The 16001-nt window shown below is 33.3% G+C and overlaps 1 protein-coding gene and 1 long non-coding RNA gene across 2 annotated transcripts in view; both read left to right on the forward strand.

Moving 5' to 3' along the window:
- Positions 1 to 16001, forward strand: part of LOC145324972 (uncharacterized) — a 91050-nt gene that overhangs the window by 18762 nt on the left and 56287 nt on the right. The window lies entirely within an intron of this gene.
- On the forward strand, positions 10884 to 13803 carry LOC145324973 (uncharacterized). The gene is made up of 3 exons (XR_013881365.1): positions 10884 to 10941; positions 12405 to 13182; positions 13668 to 13803. It is a non-coding gene; the product is annotated as an uncharacterized LOC145324973 (long non-coding RNA).

Genomic DNA, 16001 nt, shown 5'->3' on the forward strand with positions numbered 1-16001 from the left:
GGGTTACATGGAGAAAATGTTAAAAATTTTGAGATTTTTACAAATTACACCTCTAAATATATAAAGATAGAATATAGATTATTATTATTGTCCACTGTCCTATCCCCTCCTAATATTTATGTTTTTCCCCCTTTTTTTTTTTTGGGGGGGGGGGAGCGCGCATTACCACTCCGCCCATATTCATAATGAGCGGTGAAAATGGACAAAAAAATTGTAAAATACGTGATAAAACATTTATAACAATCTTTTTCTATATATAACAATATAGTGTATTTCCGTAAAAAGACTCGGACAGAGGGACGTATGGACATACCTTAATTATAGAGTAACAAGGATTCTTATAATTTCATTTTCACTATGTTTATATATATGAGAGGGGGGGGGGTCACGATTAATTTTTAACTTGGGGAGTGGGTAAGATTATAATTTATTATACTAGTGTAGTCTCACCCCTCCCCTATTTGAAGGTTGACCGTTACAACTTACGATACAAATATTGACCCCTCCCCCCCCCCCCAAGAAATAAGTTAACAATTCAAAACATATGGAAAATAGGAATTAGCGAAGCTTTTCTATAATTTGTGTTGGTTATAGACGTCAGTTAGTATTACTATTTTATATAATTTATAGACAGAATACTTACTTATAATTATACTTATGCATTTATGTTAATGTTCCCCCCCCCCCCCAAGAAACAAAACAAAACAAAACATATGGAAAATTCAAAATACTAGGAATTAGCGAAGCTTTTCTATAATTTGTGTTGGTTATAGACGTCAGTATGTTAGTATTTATATAATTTATAGACAGAATACTTACTTATAATTTTGATTATACTTATGCATTTATGTTAATGTTTTGCTTTAATGGATATTGTCATCCTTGTTAAAAATATTTCACACATCCCATTCCCAACACTTCATATTTGAAGATATCTAGAATATTATAAATCTTAATAATTTCTTGGAAACCAACAACAAAGAAAAATTTGTAGGGGGTAATGATTCCTTGAAATTTCATTTGCTTACAGACCTTTGAAGTGACAACATTTGAACATTTGTTTTATTTTTGCTATCGTTATGGCGGAACAAGGACAGAGAGTCAGAGTTGGGCGCAGGCGCAAGCCGGTGATGATGGATGACTTGGTTCCTCACTTCCCCCGTACTCTTACCTGCACAGATCCAGAACCGGCTTTATACCCCGACCTGATGCCTGGATGGTACGCCCATTATCAGGTCCTACACAGATATTTTAAAGATATATCTAACCTGCTTTACAGGTCGGGGTTTCAGAGTGTTCGTAATATGGAGGCGCTCAGACTATTTAGTGAAGGAATTGGTATATACCAATTCCTTCACCAAGCCCTTCCATCTTCTCAGCGTACACGCGAAGAAAATGAACTTGTTCTGCAGCAACTTGAAGCCAAATGCAACGGTTACCGTGACGACGTTATCCAGTCGTTAGCTGTCTATGACCGTGCGATTAATTTAGATGGCACAGTAGATCTATCATCAGATGAAGACGAATATCCCGATATCTCCGGCGATGTAAATCCATCTTCCGATGATGACGATATTGACGCCATCCTGGAAGTTCTGGAACACGAAGGTGGCGCGAGCGAAGGTGAAGGTGATGACTCTGATGAGTCTGTGATCATTATCGATTGATCATTGATGTTGCGTTGAGTTGAGATCGTATTCCTGTGAATATTTAGTTAGATTCCACATAAATAACTTGACATATATATGCTATAATAATAAAACTATGAAAAATAATTTTCTTATTTTTATTTAATTTAATTTGTAATTGCGATGCTGCTCTATAATTTGAATTATAATTGAAGAAGTAAGCTCTGTTTGTCTGTAGCTAAGGATCTCGCTAACCACTGAACCTATATGGTTCTCCTTTACAGTACAGCTTCGTATAGGTCCTTAGATGGTTTTAGGCTAGAGAGACGTTTGATATAGTTATTTGATATAGTTAAAGTTTAGTTAGGTCGTTAATTAATATATGTTTACGAAATACTTATGTTTCTGCCGTGATTATTTGTGTACTTATTTTAACTTTGAAGACATAAATTTAAAATTATCAATAGCTATAGTATTAACTTTAACAAACAAAAACATTTAAAGTGCCACTAGAGGCCTCTAGGGGCGTAGCCGCTAGTAAACTTATAAAGAAGTAAGCTCTGTTTGTCTGTAGCTAAGGATCTCGCTAACCACTGAACCTATATGGTTCTCCTTTACAGTACAGCTTCGTATAGGTCCTTAGATGGTTTTAGGCTAGAGAGACGTTTGATATAGTTATTTGATATAGTTAAAGTTTAGTTAGGTCGTTAATTAATATATGTTTACGAAATACTTATGTTTCTGCCGTGATTATTTGTGTACTTATTTTAACTTTGAAGACATAAATTTAAAATTATCAATAGCTATAGTATTTCTTGCATCGTTAAACGGCACGTCAGGGCTACAAAAACTGGTTTTAATCTTATGAAATTAAATTAAAGACTTGGTTAATAATTGTATGAATCTATCCTATAATATAAACTTATAAAGAAGTAAGCTCTGTTTGTCTGTAGCTAAGGATCTCGCTAACCACTGAACCTATATGGTTCTCCTTTACAGTACAGCTTCGTATAGGTCCTTAGATGGTTTTAGGCTATTTTTCTGCCCTTTCATATCCCTTCGAATATAGAGCCTCTAAATGCTAGGGGCGCAGCCGTTTGTATCCAAGGAAGAGAGACGTTTGATATAGTTATTTGATATACTTAGGTAGGTAGGTAGGTAGGTTCGAATATAGAGCCTCTAAATGCTAGGGGCGCAGCCGTTTGTATCCAAGGAAGAGAGACGTTTGATATAGTTATTTGATATACTTAGGTAGGTTAGGTAAGCGTTCCACGTATTTAAAATTATCAATAGCTATTTCTTGCATCGTTAACGAATAAAAGCTAACTATCTCGGACGAAAAATCAACATGTTTAAAATGGACGTACGGACATTCTGGTAATGATTATAGAGTTGCTACGCTTTCTAAATCGGACGGACCGACCATAAGAATGAATAAAAAAGTGTATTATTTCGAGTTTCTTATCACATTTATTTTTACAATATCACGAATATGAATATGAAATGAATGAAATACAAAATGAAAATGAAACAATGAAATTGAAAAACGAAAAAAAACAGACAGACAGACAGACAGACATATTTACATTTAGAAATATAAAGTAGATTTGCTACTAAAAAATGAAAATGAAACAATGAAATTGAAAAAAAAATTAAATGAAAATGAAAAAAATTAAAACTAAAGAAAAGGGGTAGTTTCACGAAATGCATTTGAACTTAATTTAGTGAACCGCATATTTTATCCTGGTTAAATGGGTAAACTACATTTATATGGCATATATTTGAAATGAATTCAATTTTCTACCACGTAGTTTTTAAAATATCAAGACCTGAAAATTGTCTTTTTTGTGATATATGCAATTTAAAAAGACGATTTTCAAGTCTTGACATTTTAAAAACTATGTGGTAGAAAATTGAAATTTTTTCAAATATATGCCATATAAATGTAGTTTAACCATTTAACCAGGATAAAATATGCGGTTCACTAAATTAAGTTTAAATGCATTTCGTGAAACTACCCCTTTAAAAAATCTGCAAATTTACGAAAATTAATTAACAATAAAATCAATAATAATATATATTACAAAATTAACAATAATCAATTTGAATTCTATTATGAAATAATATTACAAAATTATAAATATTAATTTAAATAGAATTCAAATTGATTATTGTTGATATTGACTGTGGCGTGCGCACCTATTGTTAAATTAAAAATAGCCGGTATGACACGCTCACGACGAGGTTCTTGCTGTGGGGGGGGCTGTTGGGGGGGCTGTTGGGGGGGGTTTGGAATGGGGTCTGGTTGTTGTGGGGGGGGCTGTTGAGGGGGGTCCGGCTGTTGTTGAGGGGGGGGCGGGGGCTGTGGTGCTTGATGGGGAGCCGGGCCCGGAGCAACACCAACATTGTTATTGTTCCCCATCTGCTGGACAACCTGTTGAGCATGACCTTAATAAATTAAATCAAAATTAAAATTAAAATCTCTCAGGAGGGTGGTCGATAGATCGATGTACATCCCCAGTGATTTTCCCTTCTGTAGATTACAATTAGTTCCATAAAAGCCAAAAAAAATACATTTTAATTAAAGAGCCAAAAAAAATACATTTTAATTAAAGATCCAGCTTAGATTTTTTGACGCATTTTTTTGGAGCTTCTCTTTTATGCATGTTTTCATCCTTGTTTTATAATAATCATGTAAGCAATTCTGTATGATATTTACTATTAATTTAAATGGTTAATTTTTCAAAATCATAAAATATCTCAACGCAATCAGATTAAATTCATTCCAAAAGGTGAATTTATTATTTCAAAGTAAGGTTACTGGACAAACGCAGGAGTCCCAATTATATATAATACCTTGTCCTCTTGGAACATTACGGCGTCCATGGCCTCGACGATGCCCATCAGGCTGGGGTTCAACAGGAGGAACAGCTGCCACACCTTAATAAATTAAATCTTATTTATTATTTCAAAGTAAGGGGACTGGACAAACGCAGGAGTCCCAAACGTCGGAGTGGACAAACGCAGGAGTGTTAAATTAAAATATTAATTTTAAGTATTTCTGTACAGGTTAGGTTAGGTTAATATGTACAAGATATATAAGACTTGGAATAGGTAATAATAAAAATATGATTATATATAATACCTTGTCCTCTTGGTTGAACAACCCGTCCATGGCCATCATCAACAGCAACAGGAGGAACAGCTGCCACACCTTAATAAATTAAATCTTATTTATTATTTCAAAGTCCCAAACGTCGGAGTGGACAAACGCAGGAGTCCCAAACGTCGGAGTGGACAAACGCAGGAGTCCCAAACGTCGGAGTGGACAAACGCAGGAGTATTAAAGTATTACAACAGCCACACCTTAATGAATTAAATCTTATACACTAAATAAATTTATTAACTTAGTCCTATAGTTTATACAAACGGACAGTTTAACTTTAAAAAAGTTTAAACTTTACAGTAATATAATTAAACTAAAGAGTAGCTATACTTAAAACAACGATGACAACATCCATAAAAGCGAAGCACTGAAACGGTAGGACAAACGGACATTAACACTTGTATAGTGTCTGAAGTGAATAATTTAAATATAAAGTATAAGAGTCGAAGCAAAATTGTAAGTAAATTTATTGGAAAACTGCTTCATACAGGATAACCGATAATGTTTATGGTTATACTTACATTTCTAGGACTTAATTATAGAGTTGCTTGCTTCGCTTATAATATTATTCTTTGTTGTCCAAGGAATCAATATACCAAAAACCAGATCAAACGGATAATTAGATCACATAAAATTTTGTTGTTATAAAAGTAGAAAAATCAACATGTTTAAAAGGGATTTACGGACATTCTGGTAATGATTATAGAGTTGCTTCGCTTTCTAAATCGTACGTAACTACATCATGCAAAGTTTGAAATCGATAGGACAATTCTAACATGCCTAAAATTAACGAATAAAAGCTAACTATCTCGGACGAAAAATCAACATGTTTAAAATGGACGTACGGACATTCTGGTAATGATTATAGAGTTGCTACGCTTTCTAAATCGGACGGACCGACCATAATTATAGAAAAGCTTCGCTTTTAAAAAGGTAAATTAAAAGGTAAAAAGGAGAACCCGATCGGTTCATCGGTTAGCGAGATCCTTTAGTATAAAGATTATTTATTCATTATATTACACTTGGAATAACTAAAAATAAATAGAATTCAATATATATTATACCTGGGTCAAGTCGTTGACGTCGTTCAAGTATTCGCAGGCTCCTTCGTTTCGTGCTGGGTCTAGATTTCATTATTCGGAATCGGATATTTATACTGAAATAAATTATTAAGGTAATAAATAATAATAATTAGTATTTTTCATAATGCAAATGCAGATATAATTCAATTTCAATTCAATTTCAAAACGTTCACAATATAAGTATAAAAACACTGCAAAATCAAATATTAAAAAATAATTAACTTTATAAGTTTATTTTATGCGTATATAAAAACTAATTACGCATTTAAAAGAAAGAGAAAGGCGTTCAAAAGGTAGAGAAAGCCATTAAAATAAAGGGGTTGTATGCAAAAATGTAATTTCCTCATTACCTTCCGATAAGCCGCTGAAATTTATTTTGCCTTTTCTCGGCAGTTTTCGGCGGTTGCGCCGCCGTTTCTTCTCCCCTTAGTATCCAAGTAACTTGAAGTTGGCTGGCCCATCTCTCGTTCGTCGCCAACCTACAATTTAACTTTAAATTACAAATTTGTAAAATGTAAAATGTAAATTATCTTTATAAACCAACCTAATGCCGTAAAATCAATCTTCGAATAAACCAACCTAATGCCGTAAAATCAATCTTCGATATTTATTATTTAGAAAATGTTAAGATTTTTAATTTGTTAATACTAATAGTCTAATAGCATGAAAAAATTTTATCTTTACATACCCTTTAAAATAAGTGGCATCCGCATTTAGAGCCTAGAGGTCAATATCATCAAACATATATGGGTGGGGGAAAAGGGTTTTACATGTAAGTAACACCTTTATAGTCCCCCCCCCCAAAAAAAGGGAAGGGCAATGGGCTGTTTATTTTACACTAGTCTCCCCCCCCTCCCCTATTTAAGAAGGGTTGCTATATGAAAAGAAAGGGTTGAACTTGATTTTGAATATAACCCCCCCCCCCAAAAAAAAAATACAAAGAATAATCCCTTTATTTATTTAAATTTTCCTTTATAAAAATTTTCCATAATATATATATGACACCTTTATTATAACCCCCCCCCCAAAAAAAAAAATACAAAGAATAATCCCTTTATTTATTTAAATTTTCCTTTATAAAAATTTTCCACTAATGCTGGGTGACGGGAGAGAGTTTTTTTAACTTTTAAGAAAGGTTTATATATATGACACCTTTATAAATTATAACCTTATATTATAATGGCCGATAAATTGATGTACACTCCCAATGATGATGCACAAAATTACCCCTTTTGTAAATAACAATTAATAGTTGAAACGTTTTTACACTCAACTTAATGAAGCAACCAAGTCCCAAAATTCCCCAAAATTGTTGAGCAAACCAAAAAGAAAACGTTGGTATAAAACTTTGTTTTTAAAAGATATGAAATGATACAGATATTCATCATATCATTATCATCAATCTATTCTATAATTGGCCAAAAAGCCTTCATAAAGTGACAGCAAGCTGACAATAAAGATGGTAATCCTTGAATGTTATGTAACTTCCAATATGTAACTATGAAGCAATTTTGTTTGTCTACATTACCGAATACTTTTTTAATTCTATTCATCTCAAATGTAACTTTTCTTAAAAATAGGTTTCTAAAACTTGAAATATAATTTTTAACTTTTCTTACCAATGAATGATGAAACTTAAGTATAAATTGAAAAACAATTTGAAATATTCAGCCTCTAACGGCTAATTTATTTACTAAAATTTCATCGTATTAAATCCAAATTAAATCTTGTTGGTTCCCCCCCCCCCCCCCCTCCTCCTAACCATTACGTTATGATGGGTGGAGAAAAAAAGATTACATATAATTATATTCAAATAAGAAGTGTTGAAAAAGGGGGGTGGGGCAGGTTTCAAATAATCTTTAATCTTTTAATCTTTAATCTTTTACGGAGGGTAAATTAAGTGTTAAATTACCCCTTCTGCAGATTAAGCATCAAATCCTCCCCCCTCCTCAAGGGGAAATTAGGAGAATTCTTAGTCTTACATGTCATATAAATATTTTCCAACACATCCCATGATTTCCCTCGTACTTCGTAGTAATTGGATACGGATTATACCCCCCCCCCCACACTTTCTTTTATGTGTGTTTATTTTATCCCTTACTATTCCAAAAAATAAAATTATGGGTGGAGTTACTGTTAAGTTGTTAACCCTTTTCTTCCCCCAATCATCCAATGTAAGCGGTAACCTGGCCATTTTCACCACCTTAGGCTTAAAGTCATAAAGTCATAATTAATATTAATCTTTTTATTTTAGTTTTAGTTCAGTTACAACATCGTTAGAGAATGGCTGAGCCTGACTCTAAAAAAGTTATAGGTGACGATGATGACAACATGTCCGATGTTTCGGATGTTATTAATATTGACAGTGAGGTTGTCCAAGCTATGCCTGACTCTTCAGTTACGCGTAGTTTGCGTGAACGTAAGACTAAGATCGACGATGCAAGCATATCCGATTTTTTGGATGAGGTTGAACTTGATATGTTGGAGGAAAAGGAGGGTTTGGGGTCCCCCAAAAAAAAATAACCCCCAGTGATAACATTAGGTAATAATAATATTTTCATTTTATATTTAATAATGTTATAAAAAAACTAAAAGGGGTAGTTTCACGAAGTGCATCTACCCATGCTAAAAAAATTATAGAAATGGGATTTTTACAGTAACTTTTTATTTATTAAGCTCAAATGCATTTCGTGAAACTACCCCTTATAAAATTAGTGGGTTTCGTCGTATTTTTACTTTTTATTTACTATTAAGCTCAAATGCATACCCCTAATAAAATTATAATAAATGGGATTATGAAAAGTAGTGGGTTCCTTTGTATTTTTACAGTAACTTTTTATCTTAGGGTAGGTAAATGTTATTTATTTATTTAATTTTCAGTTGCACTCCAGGGTCGGAAATGTTGGAGGAAAAGGAGGGGTTGGGGACCCCCACAAAAAAAATAACCCCCATTGATAACATTAGGTAATAATAATATTTTCATTTTATATTTAATAATGTTATAAAAAAACTAAAAGGGGTAGTTTCACGAAGTGCATCTACCCATGCTAAAAAAAGTATAGAAATGGGATTTTTACAGTAACTTTTTATTTATTAAGCTCAAATGCATTTCGTGAAACTACCCCTTATAAAATTAGTGGGTTTCGTCGTATTTTTACTTTTTATTTACTATTAAGCTCAAATGCATACCCCTAATAAAATTATAATAAATGGGATTATGAAAAGTAGTGGGTTCCTTTTGCCCAGTTCACAAAAGCATTTTAGAGGTCGACCGAATTTTTCAGTAGGTCAACCGATTTTAGTACAACTGAAATAAAACCCAACCTAAACAAATTCCTATTTTTTGCTTCAATTGCTAAGTTTTTATACACAAAAATAATTAGAGATAGTGACCCCATATTATAGATTTACAAGCCTAATTACATTCTTCGGCGAAAAAAAAGTTACTCTATACTAAGTCTCATTTTCCCAATATTTTTAAAACCATTTTCTTATCTTTCTATCCCTGATTATAATCGAGCCAAACCATATCAATAGCTGAAGTTTATTAAAAAGTTATTAAAAAGCTGTCTTTTAAAAACTTATAATATTTTTTGTAATTTTATTTTTAAGTAAAAAACAATTTAATCAATTATTTTTTTTGATTTTTTGAAGAAAAAAAAATATATATTTAGCTAGCTACTCATTGGTATGTATTTTTTAATAAAAATCTAGAATTATAAACAAACTGAAACAAGGAATAATCAGCTGATGTGATTTACGTACGAAAATTCTAAATAGCTTAAAGTTAAAATTATACACCTATCCTTATAATAAAGTAACGGGATGTTTTTTGTCTGTCTGTACCAAAGTATATTGTTAACTGCTGAACCTATATGGTTCTCCTTTACAGAGTAAATTTTCATAGGTCCTAGTGAGTTTTTGGGGGGAGGGTAGCACCACAAATAGGAAGTTATTTATTAACTTTTATTTTACAAGTTGAAAAAGGGGATCATGGAAGGAAAACAAAGCTTAAAGTTAAAATTATACACCTATCCTTATAATAAAGTAACGGGATGTTTTTTGTCTGTCTGTACCAAAGTATATTGTTAACTGCTGAACCTATATGGTTCTCCTTTACAGAGTAAATTTTCATAGGTCCTAGTGAGATTTTGGGGGGAGGGTAGCACCACAAATAGGAAGTTATTTATTAACTTTTATTTTACAAGTTGAAAAAGGGGATCATGGAAGGAAAACAAAGTAGTGGGTTTCGTCGTATTTTTACAGTAGCATTTCTTCTATTTCTAGCCCCTGCGGGGCAATCGTTACCATTTTCCTAACTTAACCTAAAATAACTTATGAAAGCTACTTGGAAAATACGACGAAACCCGCTACTTCGCTTTCTTCCTTCGTTTTTTCCATGATCCTAAAAGCACGAACAGTTTTGTTTAATTTAACTTTTTAATTGCAAAGTTTTTCTTTAAGTAGGGTCAGTCTGTGCGACTGTAAAGGAATAGCTCTTGTTGTTAATTTAAGCATATTAGCTTTGTGTTATAGATTTCAAAATTTGCATAGTGATTCATGTAGAAGTTAGGTACGATTTAAAAGCATAGAAACTCATATATTCTTTATCAGAATGTCCATACCTACGTCCATTTCAAACATGTAGATGATTAACTTCATTAACATCAAATTTTTATTGTCCTATTGTTTTTATTTATTTGGAATACTGATTCCTTGGACAACAAAGTACAAAGTTAATCATAAGAGAAGCATCTGCATAAAAAAGTCCTGAAAATGTAAGTAGGTACTTGAATAGTATGTACATTTATATTCTGTTTTTATAGTTGTAACACTCGACAAGTATTAATGTTCGTTTGTCCTATTGTTTAAGAGCATAGCTTTTATGAATGTTATCCTTGTTATCGTGTAGTTTTTAGAAAAAGAGGTCCACTAGATATCTTTTTCCATTGCATGTACGTCAAATAAGCTTGAACATTATAGGTATTAATATTCCGTTTTAAATTTCAGAGGTTAAAAAATGATTTTTAATAAGCCGCTCACTTCTCTCTTTGATTTATAAAAGGTAATATTTTTATAATCCTCGACTGTGGCATAACACGCATCAGCTCGTTTTTTTTGGCAAGGTGATAGGTTCGAATTTCAGCACCACACTGCGTCATACTTTAAGACGTTAAAAATTGTTCCCATTGCTGCCGTGTCAGGTGTGTGACATAAGTAGTTAGATAAGAGGGGAAGGCCTTGGCCCGAAACAGGTGCAACTCACTACCATGCTTAATTAGTACTTAGAGACATATATGTAGTGACGTGCACAGTGTTGTGCCATGAGGATTGGCAAAGGAGGGGGTAGTGGACTCTTCATTTTCAATTTTTGTTTTTAAAAGAAAAAAATTTTTAGGGGGGTGGGGAGGATAAATTTCTGTTGGGAGGGTGGAGAAATCATTCCTCAAAATAGTTAAAAACCTTCCCTGGATCAATTAGGAATCCTAACAGTAAAGGAGATCCATATAAATAGGTTTAATGGTAAGTGCTATGGACAAAAAAAGGTTTTCTTCTTTATATCCTATCCTCCTATTATATAAGGTGATACGATTTTTTTGTATGAAGCATATGAAGATTTAAGTAACTACTGAACCGATTGGGTTCTATTTTATGTAACCTTCTCATAGGTACTGTTTTAGTTTTTAGGCTATGTTAATTTCCGATTTTACATCCGCCCCCCCCCCCTTACAGAACAACTATTTTGGCGTTATCCTCTTAGAAATTTTTTAAAAATTTTTTACACCCCCCCCCCCCCCCCCCCCGACTATCGACGAACAACTATTTTAGGTTAGGTTAGGTTTTAGGCTAGGGAGCCGAGCGCTGCGGCTAGGCAGGCAAGGGGGCCGAGCGCTGCGGCTAGGCAGGCAAGGGGGCCGAGCGCTGCGGCTAGGCAGGCAAGGGGGCCGAGCGCTTCGGCTAGGCAGGCAAGGGGGCCGAGCGCTGCGGCTAGGCAGGCTAGGGAGCCAAGCGCTGCGGCCAGAGTTCATAGTTCGCTGTCTGGGGGGGGGGGGGGGGGGGTACTTAAATTTTCAATATTGAAAATAAAATTTCTAAGAGGATAATACCACGAGTTTAGGTTAGGTTAGGTTTTATGCTAGGGAGCTGAGCGCTGCGCCCAGAGTTCATAGTTCTGTCGGGGGGTGGGGGGGGGGGGGGGAGTATAAAAAATTTCAAAATTGAAAAAATATTTCTAAGAGGATATTACCACCATTACTGCCTTTTTGAATACAAAGCCCTTAGATAAGTATTTTATAAAGCAGTAGGATTTCCTTTGCAGTGTAGCTTCCTATAGGTCCAGGGAAGTGCTCTTAAGGCTTCCCTTGGCGTATCCGCTAGTGTAAAAGGTTGTAATCATTTATGAAAGGTGTAGTTGCTTTTATTTTCTTTAACTTCTCTTGTAAAAAGTCACAATGTGAAAATGGATAGACAGACAGACATTTCGAATTATAGAGTAACTTTGCAACTAAAAAGTATTTACTATTTTAGAGGTTGCGTTTAGCCAAGGAGGAAATCAACCCAACGAGATGAAATTCAATGTTATTTGCAGCACACAAGAAAAATCTTCGACGTGTAGTAATAAATATAATAAGAATGTGTGTGTTTTAGCATTTTTTCCTTACCAAACCAATGAAAATATTTTGATACCGCTTTCTTTTAAAAATTAAATAATCTGGCCTAGCACACATCCCTCTTATAATTAATACTATATATTTCAAAATATTATTTTCTAATGATTATTAATACCATATTCATGTGATATTTAGAAAAGAAATTTATTTGATTGGTAGAAAACCTACTCTAAATTGAAATGTCCGTCTAACTACGTGTGTTGATCTAATTTGTATTTTTTTCGGATAAAATTATTTGTGTCCATAAATGAAAGGACAAGTATCTTTACTTTCTATGTTTTAGCAAGAACTTAAGTTACGGTTTCTCTAAACTTAAAGGCTGTTTAATTGTAGATAAAGACTCATGTAGCTCAATTTCATCATTAAATATGCTTCTGAATTTATTCCAGATGATTCATCAGATTTATTAGCATTCATTCTAAATCTTAATTTGTTATTCTGTTTGTTTTTTAGCCATCTTTTAATTTTTGTGCGGGATGTTGTCAACCATGTTTTATTATTAATACATTCTATTTTATTGTAAATCAACTTTCACAAGCTCTATATTTGACAATCTAAATCAACAGCTTGGATTCTGTCATAGAACTATCCTGTATGTTAACTTATTTAATAAGTTTTAATCAACAAAATCACATGTAAGGGGGAGGGGGCAGAAGTGACACTTAATAAACCCAAAACTAAAAGTCGAAGGAACTCCACTAAAAAAGAGTTACAGCTTTGAGATTTGGCATGGCAGTTACTTTTATGGTACAATATGGAACTGTGGAGAAACAGCCGCTCCTGCCGAAAACCGCCGAAATGTTTTTGCCTTTTTTAGCCAAATTAGACAATTTTCAACCATCTTCATAAAAAATTCCCTTATTTGCACTTGACACTTGACATGTTTGAAGTATTACTAGTGTCAAGTGAAAAGGCAAAATAAAATTTAGTAGGAAACAGCGGTTTTTGACATGAGCGACAGTTCCTCCACTGTCTCTTGAGAGTTCAGTATTGTACCTCTTTAAAGCAACTGCCATACCAAATCTCAGAGCTACATCTCTTCATTTAATTTGGTTTCTTTGACTTCTAGTTATGGTTTTAAAAAGTGTCACTTCCGCCTCCCCCCCCCCCCAATTTGAAGCATTAACATTTAGAGAGAAAAAAAACTGTTTTCAATGTTTCTGTTATAACTATTACGTATTTTACTTAATTTCATCTTCAAATTGTGATTTTATAATGCAAAGCAAATCTATTATAAAATATAATAATCACTTCAATCAATCATTTTTATGTATTAAGAGCATGGCTACTTTATAACTAGAGTTCTGTTATTTACGTAAATGATTACATTAAAAGGTGTGTGTCTATCATTCCGTGAACTATCAATTTTTCTTGCGTGTTTACTGTGTACATATGTGTTCTAACTAGACTTTTTAAACAGTAGAAGAACGCTGAAATTTGGCATGTAGTTGCTCTTATTAGTGTAATAAACAGTAGATTACTGTATTCGATGGCAGCGCAAGCAGCGGTCCCGCCGCCTTATCTTTTTAGTTCCACATTGTACCTAATTAAGCGCAATTACCATTTATGTAATAAATTGGTAATTAAATTATTAATCAGATTTTTAACCCTTAACAGTCAGGCCCCTTGATCGGTTGGGGGGGGGGGGGGGGGGCTATTATCTCAGTTTCTATTAGAGCTAGAGGGCTAAAAATTTTTGTGCAAGTTCCCTGAATTTCTGACCTTAAGTCAATTTTCACTTACTTCACCCTTTTATTTAACAACCTTTGTTTTTAGGTCCTTTTTTACTTCAAAATTTCAAACGGCTGAAATTTTCTTATTTTTGAAGCTAGAAGTACAATTTTTTGCAGAAAATGTTTATTTATATGTAAATTTTATATTAGAATTATCAAAATATAAATTTCAGCGGCTGCAGCTGTACTTGGCAGCTGCCAGACGCCGTAGTTGGCGGGAAAACGGCGGCGGATCTTTATGAAATTTTAATACGTTATGGAGACATGTGGGAAAAGCTTAAGTTCAAAATTTGAAGTCTCTAAGTCAAAAATTGCGGCCACAGGAGCCTCATAAAGATTTCTGGAGACCTGGAGGATCAGGACCTGCAGGATCATACCTGGAACCTATAATAGACTTGAAACACCTGTATTTTGTATGAGGATGTACTTCTAGAGGATATTTTAGTATTTTGGTAAGATAAAATGCTTTGTTTAAGTCAAAGAACTATTTTTGCGCTTTTCCTGGATGACCCTGCCAGGTTTGCTGGCATCCTGTGCCCGCCAGGATGAAGATATCAAAAATATTCCATCTCTCAGTTATGTGTCTTACCCATACCTATAAAGTCACGCAGTTTGGGCTCTTTATCTTTCACAAACAGAAAATTGAGATAGAAAAAAACTGGAGCCGACCGTTAAGCAAAGCTTTTCTATAATTAGGGTCGGTCCATAAAGGATAGCTTTTTGGGTCAATTTAAACAGGTTATAATTGTCCTATTGATTTCAAACTTTTAATGCTGATTCCTGTAACAGTTACTTAGAACCGCAGCAACAGTATAAGCATTACCAGAAAGTCCATACTTCCACTTAAAATAAGCTGATCTTTTAATTTTTGACTATAAAAAATTTTGTATTTTAAAATTATAATATTCATCTGAATTTTGGTATACTGATTCCTATTACAACATAGTACAATATTATAAGCAAAGTATTATAGTCAAGTCATATAAAGCTGTTTTGAAGCAAATTTACTTACAATTTTGTTTAGACTTTAATGCATTAAAATTCTGCATATTCAGTTCTGACACTCTACAAGTGTTAAGTTCGTTCATCTTTCCATTTCAATGCTTCGCTTTTATGGATGTTATCATCCTTGTTGTATAAATGATTATACAGTTGAAGCTTTAAAATGTAAGCATGTCCGTAGAGAAAGCATAATCAATACACAAGATTACATCAGGCATGTTCAAATGTTATAAATTTCAAACTTGGAACGATGATTCCTGTAATAAAGGCTTGTGAAGATGATTTCTGTAATAGGCATTAGGGGACTATGCACGTAAGAGAGCAAGTGATGCTAAGCACCTTCCAGCAGTGATTCTAAATATTTTTTTGTGAATATACTGGGGTTATGTTTGATATAGTTATACCAATAAAGTTTCTCCATGGTTTTCTAACAATAAAACTTTGAAATGTTAAGAATATTTTGATGAGATTTAATAAAATGTTTTGTTGAGTTTAAAGGTTTAAATAAAATAAAACACCAAAACATAAATTACAAAAGTACATTAATAAAACTATACTACTATAAATAATACTACAAGTTACCATCCCTTTTTATAAATTAACATTTTTAATTGAAAAACTTTACTTTTCTGTCACATCAGTTTGAACTCAACAAAACATTTGATGATATATAGCCAAAAAATGCCTTACATTAAAAGTTTGTTTCACACAAAACCATG

This window comes from Acartia tonsa, chromosome 7 (assembly GCF_053477335.1).
Source record: "Acartia tonsa isolate MP-2025a chromosome 7, ASM5347733v1, whole genome shotgun sequence".
In the NCBI taxonomy this organism is placed as follows: Eukaryota; Metazoa; Arthropoda; class Copepoda; order Calanoida; family Acartiidae; genus Acartia; species Acartia tonsa.